Source organism: Desmodus rotundus, chromosome 13, assembly GCF_022682495.2.
Source record: "Desmodus rotundus isolate HL8 chromosome 13, HLdesRot8A.1, whole genome shotgun sequence".
Lineage (NCBI taxonomy): Eukaryota > Metazoa > Chordata > Mammalia > Chiroptera > Phyllostomidae > Desmodus > Desmodus rotundus.
Genome location: NC_071399.1, coordinates 38,268,354 through 38,290,077, shown reverse-complemented (window position 1 = coordinate 38,290,077; position 21,724 = coordinate 38,268,354).

The following is a 21,724-nucleotide window of genomic DNA, read 5'->3' as shown; positions in this document are numbered from 1 at the left end:
GTATCTTCCTTCTTAGTGGACTGTAAACTCCCCATGAAGGCAGGTTGTTTTGTTCTTGTTTTACCTTGAATCTTCTATATATGGACCAGTGCCTGGCAAATTAATATGTCTTGAATGAATGAATCTTCCCCAAGCCCAGTGTGGTTGGTAACTGTACTGTTTTCTGCCACAGAGCATGTAAGGAAATAAAATCCAGAAAACCTCTTGTCATTTATCTTAGGTGTTTTCCTGAATTCATTTCTTGACTCCTAATTTTCTCTAGCTGTGATTTTTTGGAATTAATTAAATATTTATGAGAGCCTAAACTAACCTGAAAACCTTTAAAATGGAGATACAGGAGATTCTTATTATTCACAGTCATTATGTTCATCATTATGAAGTCAAGAGGAACACTGAATTAGTAAATATCAAAGCATTGCTCCTGGGGAAATAAAGGTTTAATTTAAGACTGAGAACAGATGGAATGATTCAATTCCTTGGGTGACTGGTACTTTTGAGCAGATAAGGAAAATTTCTTCCATAGCCACAGGGAGTAGAAAATATCAGTAGCTGGATAAGATTTCAGATCTGTATTGGGAAGGAAGTTGACCTCATTTGGGATGTGGAAGAATGCAAATAAAAGCTAGTCAGGTAGTAACTGACATATCCTGGTATCTATTCTCAGACCATGAGCTGATTATACTTTCTAAATACTCTATGAATTCCATTTGGATCTCTTCAGAGTCATCCTCAGGATTTGAGTGCAAGAGCTTCAACTTGTTCAAGGATGCCTGTCTACTCCCCTCCTACCATTCTGAATGAATGTTTCTTCTTGAACTCCTTGTTTGGACTTTCTTAGAGTTCGATTTTCTGGCAGTTCTGGTTATTTTTTGCTTTTAAATTTGTTGTCCTACTTTTGGTTGTGCAAGAAGGCAAAGTGTATCTACCTACATCTCCATCTTGGCCAGTAGTCCATGTGCATTTGAATGTATATTTTGCTTCTTTGTGGTGAAATGCTTTGCGAATATCAATTAAGTCCATTTGATCTAGGGTGTCATTCAATCTCACAATATCCTTGTTGATTTTTTTTTTTTTTTTTTTGGCTAACCATGCATTGTCGATAGGGGAGTGTTAAAATCCCCTATGACACAGGTGGCAAACAAAAAGCCCATGGGCTTAATCTGGCCCTCCACCTTGTTTTATCCAGCCTGCACCTTGTTTCTACCTGGCAGCAGCACTGACCTCTTACTTAACTGTTAAAGAGTAGTTACATTTATACAGTCTTAAAATTATATTCAGCCCTTTGATGGCAACTGCGAGGCTGGTGTGGCCCCTGGTGAAAATGAGTTTGACACCTCTGCTCTATGATGACTGTATTGTTGTCTATCTCCTTCTTAAAGTCCTCCAAGATTTTCCTTATATATTTATGTGTTCCTATGTTAGGCACATATATGTTACAAAGGTTATATCCTCTTTTTGGACAACTTCCTTAAGTATTATATAGTGACTTTCTTTGTCTGTTGTTAATGGCTTTTGTTTTGAAGTCTTTTGTCTAAGTATTGCTACCCCAGCTTTTTTTCATACCCATTTGCTTGGAATATTTTTTTCCATCCCTTCACTTTCAGTCTGTGTACATCTTTTATTTGAGGTGGGTCTCTTGAAGATAACATATATGCAGGTCATGCTTTCTTATCTATTCAGCTATCCTATGTCTTTTTTAAAGTTTAATCTTTACTATATTTTTCTATTACCATTTACTCTCCTTATACCCTTTCCCCCAGCAATGACCACACTGTTGTCCATTCCCATGAATCCTTTTTCCTCTTTGCTCAATCCCTCCACCCCTAACCAACCCCCAAGCTGTCATCCTGCTCTCCATCTATGAGCATCTTCATTTGCCCTGTTAGTTCAGTTTGTTCATTATATTCCATACATGAGTGAAATCATACGGTATTTGTCTTTCACATAGCATAATATTCTCCAGGTCCATTCATACTGTTGCAAAGGGTAAAATTTTCTTCTTTTTTTGCAGTCAAGTAATATTCCATTGTGTAAATGTCTCATAGCTTTATCCACTCATCTACTGTTGGCCACTTGCACTGTGCCCATATCTTGATGATTGTAAATGATGCTACAATGAATGTAGGGGTGTATTTGTTATTTAAAAATAGTGTTTTGGGTTCTTTGGGATGTATTCCAGAAGTCATATAGATGAGTGGAAAGGCAGATCCATTTTTTAAAAACTTTATTTATTTATTTTTAGAGAGAGGGGAAGGGAGGAAGAAATAAAGGGAGAGCAACATCAATGTGTAGTTGCCTCTCATGTGGCCCCCACTGGGGGACCTGGCCCGCAACCCAAGTATGTGCCCTCCTGACTGGGAATTGAACTGGTGACCCTTTGATTCACAGCCCAGGCTCAATCCACTGAGCTACATCAGCCAGGGCCAGATCTATTTTTTAATTTTTTGATGTATCTCCATACTGCTTTCCACAGAGGCTGCACCAATCTGCATTCCCATAAGCAGTGTACTAGGGTTCCCTTTAATTCCACAACCTCGCCATCATTTGTTTGTTGATTTATTGATGATAGTCATTCTGACAGGAGTAAAAAATCTTATTGTAGTTTTAATTTGCATTTCTCTGATGATTAATGATGTTAGCATCTTTTCATATGTTTATTGGCCATCTGTATGTCCTCTTTGGAGAAGTGCCTCTTCAGGTCCTTTGCACATTTTTTAATAGGGTAATTTATTGTTTTGGTGTTGAGTTTTGTAAGTACTTTATAAATTTTAGATATTAACTCTTCATCAGATGTATTGGTGAATATGTTCTTTCATTCTGTTAGTTGTATTTTTGTTGATGATTTGCCTTGCTGTGCAAAAAAATTTTAGTTGATGTAGTCTCATTTATTTATTTTTCCTTTTCTCTGTTGCCTGAAGAGATATTTCTGATAAAATATTGCTTTTACCACTGTCCGAGATATTCCTGCCTATGTTTTCTAGGATTTTTATGGCTTTAGATCTAACATTTAAGTCTTTGACCAATTTTGAATTCATTTTTGTGTGTGGTGTAAGAAGATGGTCTAATTTCATTTTCCTGCACCTATCTGTCCAATTTTCCCAAACCATTTATTGAATAAACTATCTTTAGCCTATTGATTGTGCTTGCTCCCTCAGTCAAATATTAATAGACTATAAACATTTGGGTTTATTTCTGGGCTCTCTACTCTTTTCCATTGATCTATATGTCTGTTTTTATGTTAGTACCATGTGGTTTGATTTCTACAGCCTTATAAGATAGTTTGATATTAGGTAGCATGATTCCTTCAACTTTGTTCATCTTTCTCAGGATTGCTGTTGCTATGTGGGTCCTTTTGTGGTTCCATATAAATTTTTGAAATATTTGTCCTAGTTCTGTGAAGTACTTCATTGGAAACTTCAAAGAAACTTCATTGCATTGAATCTATAGATTGCTTTGGGTAGAATGGGTATTTTAATGATGTTAATTTTTCTTATCTATGACTAAGACCTTGCTTCCACTTATTTGTATGTTCTTCAGTTTCTTTCGTTGGTGTCTTACAATTTTCCAGGTACAGGTGTTTTACATCCTTCGTAAGGTTTATTCCTAAATATTTTATTCTTTTTTGAAGCAATTGTGAATGGGATTGTTTTCTTAATTATCCTTTCTGTTAGTTCTATATTGGCATATAAAAATTCAACTATACTCTGGCTGGTGTGGCTCAGTGGATTGAGTGCTGGACTGTGAACCAAAGGGTCACTGGTTCGATTCCCAGTCAGGGCACAAGCCTGGGTTGTGGGCCAGGTCCCGAGTAGGGGGCACACAAGAGGCAACCACACATTGATGTTTCTCTCCCACCCCTCCCCTCTCTAAAAATAAATAAATAAAATCTTTAAAAAACTACAAATGCAACTGTATCTGGCTATTTTTTTTATCCTGCTTCTTTACTGAATTCATTTATCAACTCCAGTAGTCTCTTGGTGTTCTCTATGTCCAGTATAATGTCATCTGCAAATACTGACAGTTTCACTACTTCCATTCTAATTAGGATGCCTTTTTTTCTCCATCTTGCCTGATTGCTGTGGCTAGGACTTCCAGTACTATGTTGAATAAGATAGGTAAAAGCAGACATCCCTATCTTGTTCCTGACGTCAGGGGGAATACTTGTAGTTTTGCCCATTGATTATGATGCTGGCAGTGCATTTGTTATATGTGGGCTTTATAATGTTTAGGTATGTTCCCTCTTTTCCCACTGTGCTGAGAATTTAAAACATAAATTGGTGCTGAATTTTATCAAATGCTTTTTCTGTGTCTATTAGTATAATCATGTGGTTTTTATCCTTCATTTTGTTTATGTGGTGAATCACATTTATTGATTTGTGAATGTAGCTCCAAACCTGCTTTCCCAGAATAAATCTTACTTGATATTGGTGTATGGTCTTGCTGTATTCAGTTTGCTAATACTATGTTGAAGATTTTAGCATCTATGTTCACCAAGGATATTGACCTATAATCTTTTTTCTTTGTAGTGTGTCTTTACCTGGTTTTGGAATTAGGATAATGCTGGCCTCATAAAATGAGTTTGGGAGCCTTCACTCCTCTTGAATGTTATGAAATAGTTTGAGGAGAGGTATTAGTTCTCAGAATTGTGGGGGGGCTCTGCCCGCAGAGCCCTGCCAGCCACCACAGATGACAATAAGTCTACCAAGACTGATCTGCTTGGGGAGCAAAGGTGGCTAATCTCTCAAAGGAGAAGGGCCAAGAGCCTTTTCCTCAATGGGCTTCTATTGGGTTCAATTTGCACAGGAATACAGCTAAAGCTCATTAGTCATTGTCAGGCAGTAAGGATCAAACAATAGATAACATACAAAGAACTCTGAGGGCTTATTCTGAGTTAGGGTCAGTTAGCTAAAGGGCTGTAAGATTTTGGGAAACAAACTCATTTCAGGCTTGGACCCTTATCATTTAAGCTGAGGGTATAAACAAAGCAGGTTTCACAGGATTTTATGCATTCTTTCTTAAGCCTGATAGCCCCAGGGAAATCTGCCCTTTCCAGCACAGGACTGCACCACCCTCTGTCATTGTTTCAGGCTTAAGTCAGGCAGGGGAAGTAAGGCAGCCAAGAGATTAGACTTCTTGCAGACAGAATGAGGACTCAGGCTATGTCAAAGCTGAGGGGCCAGGGTCCATCACCCCTTTTTTCTATAGCTCCCAAGTCCTTCCCTGTGGGCCTCTTCGTGACCATGCCTGTCTTAGGTCATCCCTCCCTTGAGGAATCTTACCCATCACTGGCTAACTGGTCAAGCTCAGGGCCAAGCAGGGTAAAGTAAAGTGGGCAGAGGTGGCGCCCCTGCCAGGGAGATAAGTTTTGTCTCCTTAGTGGCTTATGGTCCCCAGGTCTCTGACTCAGTCTTAACCATGGGGGTTACAGCTTCTGAAACCAGGCAGGGTGGTTCCCAACACAGAATGTTTGGTAAAATTCTCCTGTGAAGCCATCTGGTCCAGAGCTTTTGTTTGTTGGGAGTTTGTGATTGTGGCTTCAATTTCAGTAGGTGTAATCTGTGTATGTAGATTTTCTGCTTCTTCCTGATTTAGTTTTGGGATATTGCGTGTTTCTAGGAATTTATCCATTTCATCCAAGTTGTCCAGTTCGTTAGCATATAGTTTTCATACTATTGTCTTACAATGCTTTGTATTTCTTTTGTGTCAGTTTTTATTTTTCCTCTTTCTGTTCTGATTTTATACATTTGGACCCTCTCTCTTTGTTTTTTCTTGATGAGTGTGGTTAAAAGTTTTAAATCTTGTTTATCTTTTCAAAGAACCAGCTCTTGGATCCATTGATTTTTTGTTTTTTAGTCTCCATTTCATTTATGTTTGCTCTGATCTTTATTATTTCCCTTCTTATACTCTCTCTTGTTGTTGTTATTGTTGTGTTTTGTTGTTGTTCTTTTTGCTTTTCAAGTTCTTTTACATGTAAATTTAGATTGTTTAATTGAACTTTTTCTTGTTATTTTTTTTTGTTATTTTTTTTTGTTTGTGGAGGTTTGCCTGGGATGCTATGAATTTCCCTCTTAGGACTGCTTTCCCCATGGCCCTCAGATGCTGGATTGCTGTGTCCTCATTTTCATTTGTTTTAAGTTATCTTTTGATTTCTTGCTTGATCTCTTTGTTGATCCATTCCTTATTTAATAACATGTTACTTAGCTTCCACATATTTTCATATTTTTCAGTGTTCTTCTTATGATTGATTTATAGTTTCATAGCATTACAGTCAGAGAAGATGCTTTATATGATTTCAATCTTCTTTCATTTAATTAGATGTTTTGTGTCCTAACAGCAGTCTATCCTAGAAAACGTTCCATGTGCACTTGAAAAGTAAGTATATTCTGCTGCTTTGGGATGGAATGTTCTCAAGATATCAATTGAATTCATTTCATCTAGTGTTGTTTGAGGCCACTGTCTCCTTGTTGATTTTCTGGGTGGAAGCTCTATCTATTGAAGTCAATGGTATGTTAAAATCCCTGACTATGAGCGTATTTCTTTTGATATCTCCCTTTATGTCCATCAAAATTGCCTCACATATTTAGGTGCTCTTATTTTGGGTATGTAAATATTTACTAGGATTATATCTTCTTGTAGGATTGTACCCTTTATCATTATGTAGTACCCTTCTTTGTCTTTTGCTATAGTATTAGTTTTAAAGCCTATTTTGTTGTATATAAGTACTGCTACCCTAGACTTTTTTCCTTTCGATTGGCATGAAAATTCTTTCGTCATCCCTTTACTTTTAAAAGGCGAAAGATTTATACAATCTGAAGAGAAACCAGAGTATCATCCCTTTACTTTTAGTCCGTGTATATCTTTTATCTGAGCTGTGTCTCTTGGAGGCAGTATATATATATATGGATCCATTCTTTTATATCCATATATATATGGATCCATTCTTTTATATCCATTCAGCTATGCTATTTCTTTTTGTTTGAGCATTTAAGCCATTTGCATTTAAGGTGATTATTGACAAATACATATTTAGTGCCATTTTATTGTTAGACTACTTTCCTCTGTTTTTTCAGGTACCATAAAAATATTATTGTAAAAGTTCATTTCTTAAATATATTTTATTGATTATACTATTACAGTTGTCCCAATTTTTCCTCCTTTGCCCTCCTCTACCCAGTACCCTCCTTACACCCAGCATCCTTCTTACCCCTAGCAATTTACACTCTTAGTTCACACCCATGGGTCATATATGTAAGTTCTTTGGCTTCTCCATTTTCCATACTATTCTTAACACCCCCTGTAAGCTCTATTTTGTACTTACCTATTTTATGTACTTATCTATTTTATGCTTCTTAATCCCTGCACCTTTTTCCCCATTCTCCCCCTTCACCCTCCCAACTGATAACCCTCCAAATGATCTCCATACCTATGATTCTGTTCCTGTTGTGGTTGTTTGCTTAGTTTGTTTTTTAGATTCAGTTGTTGTTGGCTGTGAATTTGTTTCCATGTTAATGTTCATAATGTTGGCCTTCTTCTTTTTCTTAAATAAGTCCCTTGGTAATGATGAACTCCTTTAGCGTTACCTTGTCTGGGAAGCACTCTTTGTGCCTTTCTATTCTAAATTATAGCTTTTTGGATAGAGTATTCTAGGTTATTAGTCCTTGCTTTCCATCACTTTGAATACTTCTTGCCAGACCCTTCTAGCCTGCAAAGTTCTTTTGAGAAATCAGCTGACAGTCTTATGGGGGTTCCTTTGTAGGTAACTCTCTGCTTTTCACTTGCTACTTTTAAGATTCTCTGTTTATCTTTAACCTTTGGCATTTTAATAATGATGTGTCTTGATATGCTCCTCTTTGGTCCGACTTGTTTGGCTCTCTCTGTGTGTCTTGGACTTGTATGTCTACCTCCTTGGCCAAATTAGAGAAGTTTTCTTTCATTATTTTTTCAAATAAGTTTTCAATTTCTTGCTTCTCTTCTTCTCCTTTTGGCATCCTTATGGTTCAGATGTTGGTACATTTGGAGATGTCCCAGAAGGTCCTTATACTATCCTTGTTTTTTTGAATTCTTTTTTCTTCTTGCTGCTCTGGTTGAATGCTTATTTCTTCCTTATGTTCCAAATTGTTAATTTCAATCCCAGCTTCCTCTCCTCCACTGATGTTTCACTGTAGATTTCATTTATTCCACTTATTGTAATCATCATTTCTTCCTTTATATCATTGCCATACTCAATGAGTTCTTTGGGCATCCTGATAACCGGTGTTTTGAACTCCGCAGCTGTCGTGTTTGTTATCTCCATTTCATTTAGTTCTTTTTGTGGGATTTTGTCCTGTTCTTTCATTTGGGCTATATTTCTTTGTCTCCACAATTTGGCAGCCTGCCTGTGTTTGTTTCTGAGTATTAGGTAGAGTTGCTTTGACTCTGTGTCTTCATAGCATGGCCTATTGTACAAAAGGCACCTGTAACTGGTGTTGGGTGGAGCCTTAGGTAATTGCCAGGGTGGAGCAACCTACTTCAGTGTTTTGTGGCCCTGTGTGGGTGGAGGGTTGAAAAGGGGACAATACTGTACCTGGCTTTTAGAGGTTTGCTTGGTACTCACCTCATTTCCAGTCACTTCACCCACTTTCTTTGGGTGACTGGCACCTTTCCAGCTGTTGCCCTGGTGGTGAATCCCAGAGTGGGTGGATTGGCATACTTTCTAAGTGTGCTGGTCCTTTAAGCCAAATCTCCTGAAAATCTGGCATTTTTTTCCAGTGCACCAACCACCACTGACTTTTACAGCCAAAAGTTATAGGGATTTATTGTCCCAGTGTTGGAGCTCTCGGCTGTGCAGTATGGTCTGGAGCAGGGATTGCTCAATTCCAAGGTATCCCTCCCAATTTTTATTGACTATATGTGATGTGGGATTGTCCATTCCACTGCCACCACTACCTCGTCATGCCACACTGTGTCTCCGCAACTCCATCCCTCCTACCCATCTGGATGAATGTGGTTTCTTTGAATCCTTGGTTGTCAGATTTCCATACAGCTTGATTTTTGGATGGTTCTGGGCATTATTTTTTTGAGATCAAGTTGAGATCAAGTAATTCTTTCTATGGTTACATGACGAGGCAAAGCGTGTCTACCTATGCCTCCATCTTGACTGGAAATCCTGTTTTTTCCTTTCTCACTTTCTTGTCGAATTTTTTAAAAGATTTTATTTATTTATTTTTAGAGAGAGGGAAGAGAGGGAGAAATAGAGGGAGAGACATCAATATGTAAGAGAAACATTTATCAGTTGCCTCTTGCACACCCCCATCTAGGGATCTGGCCTGCAACCCAGGCATGTGCCTTGACCTGAAGTCAAACTGGTGACCTTTCAGTTTGCTGGATGTTGCCCAATGCTCTTCTTAAGCCAAGCCCCTTAACATTTGTTGTAGTACTGGTTTGGTGTTAAGATATTCCTTTAGCTTTTCTATTTTTTTGTATGGGAATTTCTGTATATCTCCTTTGATTTTTAAGTGAAATCCTTGCTGGGTAATGTAGCCTTGGTTGTAGATCCTTGGTTTTCATCACCTTGAGTATTTTATGCCAGTCCCTTCTGGCCTGAAATGTTTCTGTTGAGAAATTGGGTAACAGTCTAATTGGTGGTCCCTTGTATGTAACTCCCTGCTTTTCTCTTGTGGCTTTTAGGGTTCTCTCCATGTCTTTAAGTCTTGTCATTTTAATTATGATGTGTCTTGGTATAAGCCTCTGTCCAACTTGTTTGGGACTCTCCAAGCTTCCTGGGCTTTGTGTCTTATTCCTTTAGCAGACTAGGGTAGTTTTTGGTTAGTATATCTTCAAATAGTTTCTTTTTTTTCAAATATTTTATTTATTTATTTTTAGAGAGTAGGGAAGGGAGGAAGAGAGCGAGAGAAACATGTCTCTTGAGCACCCCCCCACTGGGGACCTGGCTTGCAAGCCAGGCATGTGCCCTGACTGGGAGTTGAACCAGCGACCCTTTGGTTCATAGGCCAGCACTCATTCTACTGAGCCACACTAGCTAGGGCATGTTTCTTCAAATTGTTTCTTTATTCCTTGCTTGCTCTTTTCTCCTTCTGGTATTCCCAAGATGCAGATGTTTTTATGCTTCATTTTGCCCAAAATGTTTCTTATGCTCTCATTTTTTTAAAATTCTTTTTTAATTTTGATGCTCTGACTGGAAGTTATTTTTTCCTTGTTTTCCAAGTCACTGATTCAGTTTTCTGCTTCATGTAACCTACTGCTTATTCCTTCCAGTATGTTATTTATTTCAGATATTGCATTCTTTATCTCTGACTGGTCCTTTTTTAATGGTTTCTATGTCTTTTATTCATGCTGTTGAGTATCCTTATAACCATTCTTCAAAACTCTCTATCTGATAAATTGCTTGCCTCCATTTCATCTAGTCTTTCTTCTGGAGAATTATCTAGTTCAATCATTTGGGGTCTGTTTCTTTATCTTCCTATTTTGCCTGCTTCTTTGTATCTGGTTCTATGTATTTGGTAGATCTGAAAGACCCTGGTGTAGACCTTACTCAGACATTGCTTATAACTGGCCTTGGTCAACCTGTTTGGAGCTAACAGTGATCCACAGCATGTGGCTCCCTCTGCTGGGCCTGTTTGTGTTCAGAAATAACCAGGATTCACACCAAGGCTGGCTTTTATCAGTACCAGGCTCAGGGGACAGTCAGCTGAAGTCTTATAGAGCTCCCGGAGATCCATCCTCATTAGTTGTTAAAGTAATTAGTGATATATAGTGATATAGCCTCAAACTGTAATCAGCAGCCAAACTTAAGCTCCACAGGGTGGGGCAGAGTAATTCTTGTAGGCAGGGCTATTGCTTCCCCTCAGGCCTATGCCATTTGAAGAAGAGCGCCCTGCCTGAGAAAGAAGGTTTCCACAGTATGGGGAATGAGTCAACATAGGAATCCTGGAGGCTGTTTCTTCAGTTCTCTCCCCAGAGCCACCCACCCCAGACTCTCCTCAAGCATCTCTAGTCAACACTGTCCTCCCTCTGCCAGAGCTCAGGGTAAAATTTTGTGCTTTGGCCTTTTAAGCGACTCTCAGAGTATCCAGCTGTCTCTCCCTGGCAGGCAGAAACCCTGTTGCTTTCATAGCTGGATGTTATCTGGGTGCTTTCCAGCTCTGGTGCTGTGTGCTGGGGAGCCCAGGTGGCGTTTAGGCTCCACTCTACTCAGGGCAAACCCTCTGGCCACTGAGATGTCCTTTTACAACTTCAGCTGCAGCCCATGGGAGACTGTTTCTGGGGATTCCTCCTTTCCTTTTGATTCAGGGTTGTTTTTTTGTCTCCCAATTTTAGGTGACTCTTTCTGTTTATTTCTGCATAGTAGATTGATGAGCTAATACTAATAAATATGAAAAGAGAATAAGAATATTATATGAAAGGGAAAAAGAATATGAGCTGACTAACAGAAAGAGAAATGATTTTGAGAGGGTAGCAAGAGGAGAAATAATAAGTGTAGGGAATAGAAAGTGAAGAAAAGGAGAAAATAAAATTTACAATGTGAATAAAATAGGGAGTGTATAGGGTAAAATGGAGTAAGAAAAGGGAAGAGTACAATGTGAGGTTTGGAGATAAAAGAAAAAAAATAGTGAAAAAATAGGAACCAACATGAAGAAAAACAACCACTGCTGTGATATCCATGACAAATGAACAAAGATCAGTAAAGGTGGAAAGAGAATAATATTATAAGAAAAAAGAAAAAATTGTGATATATCTAAGGAAAAAATGATTTGAGAGGATATATAGTGGAGAAATAATAAGCATAAGAGTTAGAAATCAGGCTAAGAAAGGGAGAAAATACAATTAAAACAAAAATAAAACAGGAGGAAGGCTATATGGAGTAGGAAAGGAGAATTTAAAGTATGATATTTAAAATAAAAAATAGTGAACAAAAAGGAATAGAATTGAAGAAGTGCAACAACAACCCCAATATCAATGACAACTGAGCAAATATTAATAAAGGTGGAGCAAGAATAAGGATATTATAAGAAATAGAAAAAGAATGTGATATGACTAATGGAAAGAAAGATGGTTTTGAGAGGATGGAGAGAGGAGAAATAGTAAGAGTGAGGAATAGAAACAAGGCATAGAAAGGGGAAATATAAAATTTAAAACAAAAATAAGAAAGAGAAGTATGACAGCAAAATGGAGTGAGAAAAAGGAAGCATAAAATATGGGATTTGAATTAAAACGGAAAATAATAAAAATTAAAAAATATAAATAACAATAATAAAAAATAGTGACATAATGGGAACAAAATTGAAGACAAAAGAACAATGTTATAAAGCTATGCAAGAGGGAAAATAATGCAAATAATGAAAAAGAATGAGGTGGAATTCATCTCAGTAGAGTCTAGTGTTTGTTTGCCTACTGTTTTCTCCTTCAGGATCTGTCCCTGATGTCAGCTGGTGTTTCAAGTCTAGCTTTAGCCAGCCTGTTTGAGGCTACAAGCGATCCACAATCTGTTGCTGTCTCCTTCAGGCTTGGCTAGTCTTTGCTATTCTGCCCTGTGGGCTTTTTATCAGCCCAAGGCCCAGGCGTGGTTCATCTAAGGTTTCACAGTACCACATGTACCACCTCCACCTGCCTTTAGTGGGGGCCTCTGGTGTGATCAGGAGGGTGGCATCCCTGGATCACCACCTCTCAACCCCCCACCCCCACCCTGGAAAGCACTGTTCAGTCATCAGGGAAGATGGTAGTTGTGTTCTCCTGCCCCTGGGCCACATGCCTTGATCTGTCCCAAATTATTTCCAATAATGTGTAGTTCCTGCTGAATTAACTGTCTTTTTCATGTAAGGGGCCAGTTCGTGTAAAAGGGTCAATTCTTTCCTGCTTGGTGCTGATGGCAGCTCTGTGTGAGAGCTCAGTCTGGGTGGGGCCCTGAATACCTCTTGCTGTGTCAATTTCTAATCTTTGCTCTGCTGTTTTCAGTGGAATAGGGCCAGAGGTGGAGCCAGCATAGCATCCAGTAAAAGTTCATAAAGGGCTCCTTTGGAGATACTCTTTTTTCCCCCTGCAGGTATGAGCCCAGCAGGGCGTTCTTGAGCCTGGCCTTACTGTTCTGTGGAGATTGCAATCCTACAGCTGGGGGTGGAACACACTTTTCCCTTCCCAGAAGTTTGTACCCCGCATTGTGGGTAGTCCTGCCCAGCTGCAAAGAATCTCAGGCATTCAGCTCTTGCCATCCAGCTCCTAACTCGCTGCTCTTTCAGGGGCTCAGACCCAAACCCTCAGTTACATGTTCAGCCCCCTGCTTGCCAGCCATGCTGGATGGGGCCCCACAATCCCTTCACCTCAGTCTTCTGCTCTTCCTGGCCTGCTGGACTCAGTGGGCCTGAACCATGCTTTCAATATGGACTCTTTGCTAGCAGGGCAGCTGCATGTACGTGTGGGGTCCATGCCCAGACATGTTTTGACTCCCCTCTTAAAAAAAGTCCCTATGTGGCACCCACATTGCAGCTCAGAGCAACTATCCAGCTCTTCCCACACCCCACTTCTCCAGGAGGCAAAAAGTCTTTCTTGGCCAGGTCTGGCCACAGCCTCCTGGTGCTTCTGACAGCTTTAGGAGATAGAATTTCTCTCTTGAATTCTCTCGCTGGCAATGCAGCTATAGACGTGCTACACACTGTGTGTGTGGAGCTTGAGTTTTCCAGACTCCGTATATCCTTCCAAGTCTTTCCTGATTAGGGTTGGGGGTTCCCATGAGGGACAAGAGCTACTAAGCTGTCCTTTCCTCTGTTCTCTCCTCTGGTGCAGGCACCTCATGCAGGGTATATCCCCTTTAACTTATACAATCTTTTACCAGATGGTGCAAAGCTTCCTCTGTAACCCTTGGCTTCAAAAATTCATATTGGCTAAGATTTCACTGATTGTTCAGGTCACTTTTTGGAAGATCAGCTGAAAATCTGTGCTGGGGGCACAAGCAAGTGGGTTCAGCTTCCACCTACTTGGTCACCACCTTGAGTACCAAATGGGGGATTCTTGCTAAAAGGACTTAGCAGGGTTCTTGCTGAAACTGGATTTTATAAGGAGTTACATTGATGGGCTTACAAGAGTCAGGAGTCTGACTAAAGTTATCAAACAAAGAATCTTTATTAGTAGTTACATGGGTGTTTTGTTATAATTATTTTAAGATGCAGACACATGTTATATTATTGTATATAAGATGCAACATGATTTCTCACAAGCTACTAAACTGCAAGATGGATGGAAGGGAAACTATTAGGTAAAGGAATTTGTAAAACATTATACAAGCAAGGACACAAAACACCCACAAATTTCTTTATAAAAATTGTGTATTTATTCTTACATGTTTAAACTTCAGTCACCTTCAAAGTATTCTTCACTTGATGCAATATACCTATCAAGACATATTTTCCACTGCTGAAAACAGTTTTTGAACTTGTTGATTTTTGTTTTTACTTTTAAATGTTGTCTATTGATTCATTTTATTTCAGTTTATTTTATTGTTGTTTAAGTACAGCTTTCTGCCTTTTCCTCCCACCCCTCCCCACCACCCCAGTCCTACCCACTTCCCTCCCCTGTTTCCACCCCCCTTGTTACTGTCCATATATCCTTTATAATTATTCCTGTAAACCCTTCACTCTTTTCCCCCATAATTGCCTCCCCTCTCCCTTCTGATAACTGTCAGCCTGTTCTCAATTTCAATGTCTTTGGCTATACTTTGCTTGATCATTTTGTTGATTAGGTTCCTGTTAAAGGTGAGATCACACGGTATTTGTCTTTCACCACCTGGGTTATTTCACTTAGCATAATGCTCTCCAGTTCCATCCATGCTATCACGAAGGGTAGGAGCTCCTTCTTTCTTTCTGCTGCGTAGAATTCCATTGTGTAAATGTACCATAGTTTTTTGATCCATTCATTTACTGATGGGCACTTGGGTTGCTTACAGCACTTGGCTATTGTAAATTGTGCTGCTATGAATATTGGGGTGCATAGGTTCTTTTGGATTGGTGTTTCAGGGTTCTTAGGATATAATCCCAGCAGTGGAATTGCCGGGTCAAAAGGCAGTTCCATTTTTAGTTTTCTGAGGAAATTCCATCCTGTTTTCCATAGTGGTTGCACCAGTCTACAATCCCACCAACAGTGCACTAGGGTTCCCTTTTCTACACAACCTCTCCAACACTTGTTGTTTGTTGCTTTGGTTATGATGGCCATTCTGACCAGTGTGAGGTGGTATCTCATTGTGGTTTTAATTTGCATCTCTCTGATAGCTAGCGATACTGAGCATCTTGTCATATGTCTCTGGATCCTCTGTATGTCCTCCTTGGAGAAGTGTCTGCTCAATTCCTTTGTCATTTGTTTTTTTAAATTAGTTTGCTTGTCTTCCTAGAGCGTAGTCATGTGAATTCTTTATATATTTTGGAGATCAGACCCTTGTCTGAGGTATCATTGGCAAATATGTTTTCCCATACGGTTGGCCCTCTTCTGATTTTAATGGTGTTTTCTTTAGCCATGCACAAGCTTTTTATTTTGATGAGATCCATTTGTTTATTCATTCCTTTATGTCCCTACCTCTATGGAACGTATCAGTGAAAATATTGTTGCATGGAACACCTGCGATTTTCCTGCCTATGTTCTCCTCTAGGACTTTAATGGTGTCACGACTTGTATTTAAATCTTTCATCCACCTGGAATTTATTTTTATGTATGGTCTAAGTTGGTGATCGAGTTTCATTTTTTTGCATGTAGCTGTCCAGCTCTCCCAACACCATTTGTTGAAGAGGCTATCTTTGCTCCATTTTATGCTTCTTTCCCCTTTGTCAAATATTAATTGACCATAGAGACTTGGGTTTATTTCTGGGCTCTCTGTTGTGTTCCATTGGTCTGTGTGTCTGCTTTTATTCCAGTACCAGGTTGTTTTGATGACAGTGGCCTTGTAATACATTTTGATATCAGGTATTGTGATCCCTGCTACTTTGCTCTTCTTTCTCAAAATTGCTGCAGCTATTTGGGGTCATTTATGGTTCCCTATACATTTTTGAAGTGTTTGTTCTATATCTGTGAAATATGCCATTGGTACTTTAATAGGGATTGCATTGAATCTATAAATTGTTTTGGCATTATGGACATTTTGATGATGCTTATTCTTCCGATCCATGATCCATATGTTTCCATTTGTTGGTGTCTTCCTTAATTTCTTTCTTCAGTATTGTTCAGTTTTCTGAGTACAGGTCTTTTACCTCCTTGGTTAGATTCATTCCTAGGTATTTTCTTTTTCTTGTTGCTATATCAAATGGGACTTTTTCCCCCTGATTTCTGCTTCTGATGTTTCATTGTTGGTATACAAAAATGCCTTTGATTTCTGGATGTTGACTTTGTATACCGCTGTTTTGCCAAATTCATTTATTATGTCGAGTAGTTTTTGGTGGTCTATAGAATCTACACTATGTACACTATGTCAACTGCAAACAATGACAGTTTTGCCTCCTCTTTTCCAATTTGGCTGCCTTTTACTTCTTTTTCTTGTCTGATTCCTATGGCGAGTACTTTCAATACTGTGTTGAATAGAAGTGGTGAAAATGTCCAATCTTTTTGTTTCTGATCTTAGTGGGAAAGTTTTTGGTTTTTGCCCATTGAATATGATATTGGCTGTAGGTCTCTCATATATGCCCTTTATTATGTTGAGGAATGTTCCCTCTATTCCCACTTTGCTGCATGTTTTTATCATAAATGGGTGCTGTATCTTTTCAAATGCTTTTTCCAGTTCTATTTATATGTTTAAGTGGTTTTTGTCTTTCATTTTGTTTATGTGATGTATTACATTTATTGATTTGCAAATATTGTACCATCCTTGCATCCCTGGGATGAATCCCACTTGATCACAGTGTATGATCTTTTTAATGTATTGCTGGATGTGGTTTGCCAATATTTTGTTGAGGATTTTAGTGTCTATGTTCATCAGCGATATTGGCCTTAAATTTTCTTTCTTTGTTGTGTCTTTATCTGGTTTTGGGAATAGGATGATGCTGGCTTCATAAAAAGAGTTTTGGAGCCTTCAATCTTGTTGAATTTTTTGGAATAATTTGTGAAGGATGGGGATTAACTCTCCCTTAAATGCTTGATGAAATTCTCCTGTGAAACCATCTGGTCCAGTGCTTTTGTATGTGGGAAGCTTTTTGATTACTGTTTCAATTTCATCAGGTGTTATTGGTCTGTTCAGGCTTTCTGCTTCTTCATTCAGTTCTGGAAGATTATATTTTTCTAGAAATTTGCCCATTTCACCTAGGTTTTCAAATTTCTTGGCATATAGTTTTTCGTAGTAGTTTTTTTTACAATCCTTTGTATTTCTGTGGTATCAGTTGTGATCTCTTCTCTTGCATTTCTGATTGTGTTTATTTGGGTCCTCTCTCTTTTTCTTCATGAGGCTGTTTAAAGGCTTGCCGATTTTGTTTATCTTTTCAAAGAACCAGCTCCTGCACTTATTAATCCTTAGAAGTGTGCTTTTAGACTCTTTGTCATTTAATTCTGCTCTGATCTTGGTTATTTCCTTCCTTCTACTTGCTCTAGGCTGTCTTTATTGTTGTTCTTTGAGTTCTTGTAGGTGTACAGTTAAGTTGTTTATTTCAAAGGTGTCTATTTTTTTTAGATAGGGCTGTATAGCTATGAACTTCCCTCTCAGTACTGCCTGTGCTGTGTCCCATAAATTTTGGGTTTTTGTGAGTTCATTTGTTTCCAGGACCTTGTGATTTCTTGATCTCCTTTTTGACCCATTCATTGTTTAATAGCATGCTATTCAATCTCCATGAATTTGAGTGTTTTCCTTGAGGTTGGTTTCTAGTTTCAGTCACTTGTGGTCAGAGAAAATGCTTGATATGATTTCAATTTTCTTGAACTTGTTGAGGCTTGTTTTGTGACCTATCATGTGGTCTATCTTTGAAAATGTTCTGTGTGCATTTGAAAAGAATGTGTATTTTGCTTCTTTGGGATGAAATGTTCTATATATATCAGTTAAGTCCATTTCATCTAGGGAATTGTTCAATGCTGCAATATCTTTGTTGATATTTTTTTGGAAGATCTGTCCATTTTTGACAGTGGGGTGTTGAAATCTCCTACTATAATTATGTTGCTATTAATATCTTTCTTGAAGTCCTCCAAGACTTTCTTTATGTATTTGGGTGTTCCTATGTTGGGAGCACATATATTTACAATGTTTATGTCTTCTTGGTGGATTCTTCCTTGAGTATTATGAAGTGACCTTCTGGGTCTCTTTTTATGGCTTCTTTTTGAAATCTATTTTGTCTGATATGAGTATTGCTACGGCTTTTTTTTTTCCTGTTCGTTTGCTTGGAAAATTTGTTTCCAGCCCTTCACTTTCAGTCTGTGAGGACTTTTGTTTTTAGGTGGGTCTCCTGCAGGTAAAATATGTGTGGGTCATGCTTTCTTATCCATTTGGCTACTCTATGTCTTTAGATTCGAGCATTTAATTCATTTACATTTAAGGTTATTATTGATAGGTACTTATTAATTGCCATTTTTTTGTACCTGTATTCCTCTCTCTCTCACTCTTTCCCCTCCTTTTTTAAAAGCAGTCCCTTTAGCATCTCTTGCAGAGCTGGCTGGGTGGAGGTGTATTCTTTTAGACTTCTTTTGTCTGGGAAGGTCCTTATTTAGCCTTCCATTTTAATTGAAAGCCTTTCTGGGTAGAGTAATCTTGGTTGTAGGCCTCTCGCTTTCATTAGTTCGAGTATTTCTTGCCATTCTCTTCTGGCTTGGAGTGTTTCCATTGAGAAATTAGCTGCTAGCCTTATTGGGACTTCCTTGTATGTTACACCTGTTTCTCCCTCTCTGCCTTTAAGATTCTCTCTTTGTTTTGGAATTTTGCCATTTTAATGATGATGCATCTTGAAGTGGGCCTCTTTGGGTTCCTCTTGATTGGGACTCTCTGTGTTTCCCTGATTTGTGTGACTTTTTCTCTCATGAAATTAGGAAAGTTTTCCATTATTGCTTTTTCAAACAGGTTTTTTATCCCTTGCTGTTCTTCTCCTTCTGGTATCCTTGTTATATGGATATTGTTACATTTCATGTTGTCTTGCAACTCCCTTAACACCTGTCTGTTCTTTCTGAGTCTCTTTTTCTTTTTCTTGCTCTATCTGGGAGTTTTTTTCTATATTGTCCTCCAACTTGCTGATTCGATCCCCTGCTTCATCCAGCCTGCTTGTAAATCCTTCTGATGTGTTTTTATTTCTGAGATTTTATTGTTCATTTCTTCCTGGTTTTTGTTTATATTTTTTATTTCCTTTCTCATGCCAATGTAGTTCTCACCCAGTTCCTTGTAGTTGTCTGTGAGCTCCTTGAGCGTGTCTGTAACCATTAATTTGAATTCTATATCTGATAGTTTGGTTACCTCCATTTCACTTAGCCCTTTTAGTGGGGAGTCTTCCATTCCTTTTGATTGCATGTTCTTTTTTTGTCTCCCCATTTTAGTTGACTCTTTTTGTTTGTTTCCATGCTTCTTGATGTTTTGCTTTGTTAGCTGTCTTTGTAGGGTAAACTTCTATGGTAGATATTCTATGAGATTCAGTGGTGTGGTCTCTGATCTCCTTGACTGGACACTCTAGGTTTGTCCTTTCTTCTCTTTGTGTGGGCTCTCTTGTACTTGGGTTTGTACCATTTGGTGGTTCCTTTATTGGTGATTTTTCTCCTCTAGAAGGTATACTGATGTTCGCAGCTCCCACATTTTCTTATATGTGCTCAGTGGCAGGGGGTAGGCAAAATGGATTAAGATAGCAGGAGAGTATTTTATGGGATTTAAAGTACCAGCAAGTAATGAAGAGATAGGAGATTCTTTGGATAAGTACAGCGTTAACTGTGATATTTCACCTAGGTAGCCACTTTTTATAAAAGTGAGATAGAGATAAGACTCTTGTTAGAGGGGAGGATGCTTGTGAGCTGAATCCAGAAAACAGACTGCTTGTGCAAGGTTAGATGATGAGATATAGTGAGATTAAAGTATAGAAAGTAGATGTAGTATGAGAGAGAATAGAGTTAACCACAACAATAATAATGCTCAGAATTAAAGTGAAGTGGGCTGAGATCATGGAGGGTCGCTGTGTAGTATGTACAATTGTATAGAACAATTATTGATAATAGTACTAAAATAACAATAATATGACAAGAAATGTATGATTTGGATAACCAGAATAGTAAGTACCTGATCAAGAGTTGTGTGTTATTGGAATATGGGTGAAGTGAAAGAAGTAAAATTAAAATATAATACAGGGAGAATAAGGAAAACTAAACAGGCAATGCAATTAAATGGAAATAAAATGAGGAAAACTAAACATAAGGAAGAGAAATAAAAAATACTAATAAAAGCAGTAAAAAATAATTGGAAGATAATAATAATACACATACGCAATAAAATGCCAGCTCTATGGAAGAGCAAGTGACATTTGTCTCAGTTTCTCAGTTTTGGGGGTTAGCCTTGTGTTCCTCCTTTCGATCTGTCTCTGGACCCTTTGCAACTCCGGGTCTTATTGTCTCACTTGGGGGAAGAAAATAAAAAGGCGGGGGGAGAAAAAGAGAGGATCCAAAAAGAAAAAAAATATATAATAATAAGCCTCCTTTAAACCTGTTTAAACCTGACTTTAAATCTGTTCAGCGAGTTCTGCTGGTCTTCCTAGATGCCACAGGAAGAGTGGGCTGGGCTTCGCTTTTTTCCCTTCCTTTGGTTCTGAGAGGATGGGGACCAGGTTTGGGTGGCAATATTCACAGTTTCCCGGCCTTCTGCCAGGCTCAAATCAGCCATTCAGCTGCTCACAGTGTGAGTCAATCTCTGGTGCAGAGCCCCAGACAAGGGGGGCACATGGTTCTCCTCTGCTACTGTCTCTGGGTGTGCAGTGCCAGACCAGCAGGGAGCAGTTTCCCTCTGCTACTGTCTCTGGGCGCACAGTGCAAGACTACCAGGGCGCACGGTTCCCTTCCGCCACTCACTCTGGGCGGTGCAGCTGAAATATCCCTCCAGGCGTGCCAGCTGCTGCTGTAGAGTTCCTGACAAAGCAGCTGACTGCCGTTCTTAACAAGTGCGGGGCTTTTCACACAGCCCCACTTTTTAACCAGTACGGAGACTATCTAGGTCAGGGTCCGACAAGGCCCAACTCCTCCTTTCTCCAGGTGTCGCCTGGCACCCCAGTTTCTCTGGTGCCCGTGTCCACAGTCCCAGCAGATGTGGACCACCTCTGTGTGTCTCCCACTTCATCTCTACTTCCCCCAGCAACTTCCAGCACTCAGGTCCCTCCTGGTGCCAGACTGTTCTCTCTGCTCTGGTAGGGGAGGGAGCTGATGTTCTAACTCTCCTTCCATATTCTGCGGGGGCAGGCTCTGGGCTGGGGGCTGCAGCAGCCTTGGTCCTGGCACAGATTCCAGGGACCTTACCGTTCCAGCTCGCACTCCTCACCGTCTGTTTTTCAATGTCCTCTGAAATTTTTTGCCTCCAAACTTCTTGAGCTGGGATTCCATTGGATGTTCACTCTGTTCCTCGGAAGATTGGCTAGGTGTTCCAGCGGGGCACAGGGAGAACTGGGCTCCACTCCCACCTACCTCGCCACCATCTTCCAGTCCTCTGAACTTGTTGATTTTGATGCCTGTTAGTGCTTCTGCTGTTTTTTGTTTTACCTCTTTCACATAGGCAAAATGTTTCCCTTTAAGGACTTTTTTAATCCTGGGAAACAAACCAAAAAAG